At 54.6% G+C, this 7500-nt stretch overlaps 3 pseudogenes; all 3 read left to right on the top strand.

Moving 5' to 3' along the window:
• Window positions 1-489: 489 nt before the first annotated feature.
• Window positions 490-608, top strand: LOC137311076 (U2 spliceosomal RNA; annotated as a pseudogene).
• A 4429-nt stretch (window positions 609-5037) lies between these two features.
• LOC137311027 (U2 spliceosomal RNA) lies at window positions 5038-5154 on the top strand (annotated as a pseudogene).
• A 938-nt stretch (window positions 5155-6092) lies between these two features.
• On the top strand, window positions 6093-6211 carry LOC137311075 (U2 spliceosomal RNA; annotated as a pseudogene).
• The last annotated feature ends 1289 nt before the right edge of the window (window positions 6212-7500 follow it).

Raw genomic sequence — 7500 nt, 5'->3', positions numbered from 1 at the left:
CGACCGGGATTCGAAGCCCGGTCCTGACCACAAGACCACCGGGGAGAGTTGCCTCAAGTCCCTGAGGGACCTGGACACGAGGCCGAGGACACACGCACGCCTGCTGCACTGGCAGCAGCGACCAACAGGGGGCTGACCGGCTGATCCTTCCCTTTCACAGGCAGGCTTTTGGCCCTCGCTGAAACGACAAAGGTGTTCAGAAGGAAGTGCTGGGGGGAAGGCAGGCAGGGAGGGACGGACACAGGGAAGTCCGCACAAAACAGGTCCCCTGGAACCTCTGACCCAGAAAACCGGGTTCCTGGTGAAAGCAGTCCTGCCATTGACAGGAGAATGGACAGGGCCCGGCAGCTTGAGACACATCTTTCTTTCAATAAGCAAGTTCTTTTTAAAAAAGTTTCCTTCCACAGCAGCTCTGAGTGAGAGAGAGAGAGAGAGAGAGAGAGACACTGACTCACTGACTGATACTGACACCGACACACACACACACACATATTATGTACTTTTATTTTTAATTGATTTTTAGAACAGGGAGATGGACTAGGGGCTTGCTCTGTCCACTCTACGCATCGACCCAGTATTGCAGTGTTTCTGGGAACGGTGCAGCTCCCCGTGGGGAGATATTCAAAAGGAAAAACAGCTCTTTCCCAGTGTCTCTGTGTGTGTGTGTGTGTGTGTGTGTGTGTTATTACTGAGAATAAAGCTGATATCTCTCTCTCTCTCTCTCTCTCACTCAGAGCTGCTGTGGAAGGAAACCGTTTTAAAAAGAACTTTCTCAGCTCAGTGGTATTTTTTTCTTCTCCAAGGCTGAGTGCCGCTCGCACGGAGCGATATAATTCAAAGTGCAAAATAACTTGGCGTCGTTGACTTTAAACAAGCAGGGTCTGCTTCCAAATGAAAGCTGCGCTCCCGAACTGGACTGACTGACTGTCTGTCTGTCTGTCTGTTTGTCAAGGGGTGGAAAAGGCGCCGGTGGTGGTGAGGGTGGAGCTTTACGCTCAGGAGGGGAGACTTTCTTTCAGAGGTGCCAATTAATCTGCAGCAGAAAGTCATCCCCCCCGACCGGGATTCGAAGCCCGGTCCTGACCACGAGACCACCGGGGAGAGTTGCCTCAAGTCCCTGAGGGACCTGGACACGAGGCCGAATACACACGCACGCCTGCTGCACTGGCAGCAGCGACCAACAGGGGGCTGACCGGCTGATCCTTCCCTTTCACAGGCAGGCTTTTGGCCCTCGCTCAAACGACAAAGGTGTTCAGAAGGAAGTCCTGGGGGGAAGGCAGGCAGGGAGGGACGGACACAGGGAAGTCCGCACAAAACAGGTCCCCTGGAACCTCTGACCCAGAAAACCGGGTTCCTGGTGAAAGCAGTCCTGCCCCGCCCTGCCATTAACATGACAATGGACAGGGCCCGGACCAGGCGCAGCGGACGGTAGCGAGCAGTCGGAGGGTGAAAATCCGCCAGTGGGTGAAAAGGAGAGCCGTGCGGTGAGAGGAGGCGGAAAGCGGTTCGCAGACTTTCGCTGTACCTCTGGCGGGCAGCGCCGCACCTCCGAGCGCTCGGTACCGTCCGCTGCGCCTCGTCCTGCCGCACGCGACGAGCCGTCCCCGGAGGAAATCGGCCTCGGCCTTCCTGAGATATCAGTCTCCAGGTGGGACAGAAAAACCGGGGGCCCCCGGCTCGCTTTCGGCGGCCCGCTAGTCGACTTCCCGTCGTGCGAACGCGATCCTTCCGGTACCCTTCGGTGCCCCTTGCCCGACTCTAGCTCCGGTGGTAAAGCGGAGTCGGTCGGTCTGACGGCCGCCGAGTTAGCAGGCGGAAAGCGGTTTGCAGCCTTTCGCTGTACCTCCGGCGGGCAGCGCCGCACCTCCGAGCGCTCGGTACCGTCCGCTGCGCCTCGTCCTGCCGCACGCGACGAGCCGTCCCCGGAGGAAATCGGCCTCGGCCCTCCTGAGATATCAGCCTCCATACGGGCGTCACAAATCAGTGGACATGGTCAGCTGCAAAGCAGTGTCATTACAACCTTTCATAAACGACAGGGCAGCACTGCACCGCACTGCACTGCACCCCACACTACATCACACTTGCCTGCCTGCCTGCCTGCCTGCCTGCCTGCCTGCCTGCCGCTGCCTACTCTCACCAGCGGACCAAAGTGAGGATAACACCCCGAAGCAAGCATCTCCCTTGCCGCCCACCAGCCCACACCAATCCCCTTGCCTGCCTCCCACAAATTCCACCAGCGAGGCAAAGTGAAAATCAACCCCCAAAAAACGCACTCCACACCGGCCATCGCCCGCTATACACCCCCCCTGGGGCGAATATTAAGCCCGAGAACACCGACTGTAACCAACCGCAGTGAAAAGTTGAAGTGGCAACTCATTAACCAGATTTACACTTGGCAACTCATAAACCAAATGAACAAAAAATCTGGTTAATGAGTTGCCCAAAATAAATCTGGTTAATGAGTTGCCACTTCAACTTTTCACTGCGGTTGGTTACAGTCGGTGTTCTCGGGCTTAATATTCACCCCGGGGGGGGGGTGATTCTGGGGGTAGTGTCCGGGAGGGTGAGCCTTTTATTCGGCAGGAGGCGTGTGGGGAAATCATCAACCTGTCAGACGATGAGTTGTCACAAACGCCATTGCTTAATGAAAGCTGCGCTCCCGAACTGGACTGACTGTCTGACTGTCTGTCTGTCCGTTTGTCAAGGGGAGGAAAAGGCGGTGGTGGTGGTGGTGAGGGTGGAGCTTTACGCTCAGGAGGGGAGACTTTCCTTCATGCCAATTAATCTGCAGCAGAAAGTCATCCCCCCCCGACTGGGATTCGAAGCCCGGTCCTGACCACGAGACCACCGGGGAGAGCTGCCTCAAGTCCCTGAGGGACCTGGACACGAGGCCGAGGACACACGCACGCCTGCTGCACTGGCAGCAGCGACCAGCAGGGGGCTGACCGGCTGATCCTTCCCTTTCACAGGCAGGCTTTTGGCCCTCGATTAAACGACAAAGGTGTTCAGAAGGAAGTCCTGGGGGGAAGGGAGGGAGGCAGGGAAATCAGCACAAAGCAGGTCCCCTGGAATCTCACACCTGCGTCCCAGAAAACAGGTCTCCTGGTCAAAGCAGTCCTGCCCCGTCCTGCCATTAACGTGACAATGGACAGGGCCCCGGCAGCTTGAGACACATCTTTTTTTCAATATGCAAGTTCTTTTTAAAAAGGTTTCCTTCCACAGCAGCTCTGAGTAAGAGTGAGAGAGAGAGAGAGAGAGAGAGAGAGACTGACACTGACACTGACACTGACACTGACACACACACACACACACACACACACACCGTCTCCCATCCGATTGGTGGACTATGGGATTGAAAATCGAACTTTGAGTTTCAATGCAGGGGGGAGAGCGCGAACGCAGCCCCTCCCAACTACCACACGCGCGTTGTTGTTGTTGTAATATAGAACTGCAAGTTGCCGTTGTCGTGGTCGTTTCGAATCAGCACAAAGTAGGTGCCTCCCTGGAATGTCACACCTGCGTCCCAGAAAACAGGTCTCCCGGTCAAAGCAGTCCCGCCCCCGCCCTGGGATTAACATGACAACGGACAGGGCCCAGTCAGGGAGCAGCTTGAGAGACACCTTTCAATAGGCACTTCTGAAACATTAACGCCTTGTTTCTTCCGACAGTTTAACCAGCGATTAACATGACAACGGACAGGGCCCAGTCAGGGAGCAGCTTGAGAGACGTCTTTCAATAGGCGCTTCTGAAACATTAACGCCTTGTTTCTTTCGACAGTTTAACCAGCCTTTAACACGCCTTGTGTTTTTATTTCCCATTTCCAGCCAGCCAGCCAGCCAGCCAGCCGAGCCGAGCCAGCATCTGCAGTATTTTTTTTGATTGGTCTTGCCTGCCGTGGAATGAATGTTTCAACACGAGCTGCTGATTGTCAGCACCTCACCTCTTTCTCAATTGGCCGTTGCAATCTCACTCGCTCGCTCATTGTGAGACACGTCACGTCAAAGAGGTTTCCTTCCACGGCAGTTCGTTAGTGACTGAGACTGACTGACGGAGGTCCGTTGAGACACAACCCTCCCCCATCTGATTGGTGGCCTACTGGCAAATTTACCAATCTGTCAAGCAATCCTGGCAAGAAAGGAAAAAACGGCAACTTCTTTAAACTCATCCACTGTTGCAATTAGAAACGGTGGCAAAAAATGTGGCCAGAGTGGGAGAGAACGGCAGTGCTGCGAGACTGCTTTCAACACCGGCAGCCAGAGAACAAAGAGGGAGGGCAAACAGGACCCGAGATCAATTTGCATCGAGCGCGGTATCGCTTCTCGGCCTTTTGGCTAAGATCGAGCGTGTTCCTTTTCGGGCTTATTTGGATCTGAGCGGACTGGAACGCTGGCCGCGACCTCGTGCGCTCGCAAAGTGCGGACTTTGCTGTGATTGGTCGTTTGTGTGCTGGCTCCGCCCCAAAATTTGCATAAGGACCAAATCAACACTGCAATGGCAGGGAAGGGTTCCTGGTGAAAGCAGTCCTGCCACTGACATGACAATGGACAGGGCCCGGCAGCTTGAGACACATCTTTCTTTCAATAAGCAAGTCCTTTTTAAAAAAGTTTCCTTCCACAGCAGCTCTGAGTGTGAGAGAGAGAGAGAGACACTGACTGACTGACTGATACTGATACTGACACCGACACACACACACATATTATTTATTATTATTTTAAACGACAAAGGTGTTCAGAAGGAAGTCCTGGGGGGAAGGCAGGCAGGGAGGGACGGACACAGGGAAGTCCGCACAAAACAGGTCCCCTGGAACCTCTGACCCAGAAAAACGGGTTCCTGGTGAAAGCAGTCCTGCCATTGACATGACAATGGACAGGGCCCGGCAGCTTGAGACACATCTTTCTTTCAATATGCAAGTTCTTTTTAAAAAAGTTTCCTTCCACAGCAGCTCTGAGTGAGAGAGAGAGAGAGAGAGAGAGAGAGAGACACTGACTCACTGACTGATACTGACACCGACACACACACACACACACACACACACATATTATTTACTTTTATTTTTAATTGAATTTTAGAACAGGGAGATGGAATAGGGGCTTGCTCCGTCCACTCCACGCATCGACCCAGTATTGCAGTGTTTCTGGGAACGGTGCAGCTCCCCGTGGGGAGATATTCAAAAGGAAAATCAGCTCTTTCCCAGTGTCTCTGTGTGTGTGTGTGTGTGTGTGTGTGTGTATTATTACTGAGAATAAAGCTGATATCTCTCTCTCTCTCTCACTCAGAGCTGCTGTGGAAGGAAACCTTTTTAAAAAGAACTTTCTCAGCTCAGTGGTATTTTTTTCTTCTCCAAGGCTGAGTGCCGCTCGCACGTAGCGATATAATTCAAAGTGCAAAATAACTTGGCGTCGTTGACTTGAAACAAGCAGGGTCTGCTTCCAAATGAAAGCTGCGCTCCCGAACTGGACTGACTGTCTGTCTGTCTGTCTGTCTGTCTGTTTGTCAAGGGGAGGAAAAGGCGGTGGTGGTGGTGAGGGTGGAGCTTTACGCTCAGGAGGGGAGACTTTCTTTCAGAGGTGCCAATTAATCTGCAGCAGAAAGTCATCCCCCCCCGACCGGGATTCGAAGCCCGGTCCTGACCACAAGACCACCGGGGAGAGTTGCCTCAAGTCCCTGAGGGACCTGGACACGAGGCCGAGGACACACGCACGCCTGCTGCACTGGCAGCAGCGACCAACAGGGGGCTGACCGGCTGATCCTTCCCTTTCACAGGCAGGCTTTTGGCCCTCGCTGAAACGACAAAGGTGTTCAGAAGGAAGTGCTGGGGGGAAGGCAGGCAGGGAGGGACGGACACAGGGAAGTCCGCACAAAACAGGTCCCCTGGAACCTCTGACCCAGAAAACCGGGTTCCTGGTGAAAGCAGTCCTGCCATTGACAGGAGAATGGACAGGGCCCGGCAGCTTGAGACACATCTTTCTTTCAATAAGCAAGTTCTTTTTAAAAAAGTTTCCTTCCACAGCAGCTCTGAGTGAGAGAGAGAGAGAGAGAGAGAGAGACACTGACTCACTGACTGATACTGACACCGACACACACACACACACATATTATGTACTTTTATTTTTAATTGATTTTTAGAACAGGGAGATGGACTAGGGGCTTGCTCTGTCCACTCTACGCATCGACCCAGTATTGCAGTGTTTCTGGGAACGGTGCAGCTCCCCGTGGGGAGATATTCAAAAGGAAAAACAGCTCTTTCCCAGTGTCTCTGTGTGTGTGTGTGTGTGTGTGTGTGTGTTATTACTGAGAATAAAGCTGATATCTCTCTCTCTCTCTCTCTCTCACTCAGAGCTGCTGTGGAAGGAAACCGTTTTAAAAAGAACTTTCTCAGCTCAGTGGTATTTTTTTCTTCTCCAAGGCTGAGTGCCGCTCGCACGGAGCGATATAATTCAAAGTGCAAAATAACTTGGCGTCGTTGACTTTAAACAAGCAGGGTCTGCTTCCAAATGAAAGCTGCGCTCCCGAACTGGACTGACTGACTGTCTGTCTGTCTGTCTGTTTGTCAAGGGGTGGAAAAGGCGCCGGTGGTGGTGAGGGTGGAGCTTTACGCTCAGGAGGGGAGACTTTCTTTCAGAGGTGCCAATTAATCTGCAGCAGAAAGTCATCCCCCCCGACCGGGATTCGAAGCCCGGTCCTGACCACGAGACCACCGGGGAGAGTTGCCTCAAGTCCCTGAGGGACCTGGACACGAGGCCGAATACACACGCACGCCTGCTGCACTGGCAGCAGCGACCAACAGGGGGCTGACCGGCTGATCCTTCCCTTTCACAGGCAGGCTTTTGGCCCTCGCTCAAACGACAAAGGTGTTCAGAAGGAAGTCCTGGGGGGAAGGCAGGCAGGGAGGGACGGACACAGGGAAGTCCGCACAAAACAGGTCCCCTGGAACCTCTGACCCAGAAAACCGGGTTCCTGGTGAAAGCAGTCCTGCCCCGCCCTGCCATTAACATGACAATGGACAGGGCCCGGACCAGGCGCAGCGGACGGTAGCGAGCAGTCGGAGGGTGAAAATCCGCCAGTGGGTGAAAAGGAGAGCCGTGCGGTGAGAGGAGGCGGAAAGCGGTTCGCAGACTTTCGCTGTACCTCTGGCGGGCAGCGCCGCACCTCCGAGCGCTCGGTACCGTCCGCTGCGCCTCGTCCTGCCGCACGCGACGAGCCGTCCCCGGAGGAAATCGGCCTCGGCCTTCCTGAGATATCAGTCTCCAGGTGGGACAGAAAAACCGGGGGCCCCCGGCTCGCTTTCGGCGGCCCGCTAGTCGACTTCCCGTCGTGCGAACGCGATCCTTCCGGTACCCTTCGGTGCCCCTTGCCCGACTCTAGCTCCGGTGGTAAAGCGGAGTCGGTCGGTCTGACGGCCGCCGAGTTAGCAGGCGGAAAGCGGTTTGCAGCCTTTCGCTGTACCTCCGGCGGGCAGCGCCGCACCTCCGAGCGCTCGGTACCGTCCGCTGCGCCTCG

This window comes from Heptranchias perlo, unplaced genomic scaffold (genome assembly GCF_035084215.1).
Source record: "Heptranchias perlo isolate sHepPer1 unplaced genomic scaffold, sHepPer1.hap1 HAP1_SCAFFOLD_296, whole genome shotgun sequence".
NCBI classification, from domain to species: domain Eukaryota; kingdom Metazoa; phylum Chordata; class Chondrichthyes; order Hexanchiformes; family Hexanchidae; genus Heptranchias; species Heptranchias perlo.
Note: the sequence above shows the minus strand (reverse complement) of the source record. Positions and strands in the feature narration are given on the sequence as shown.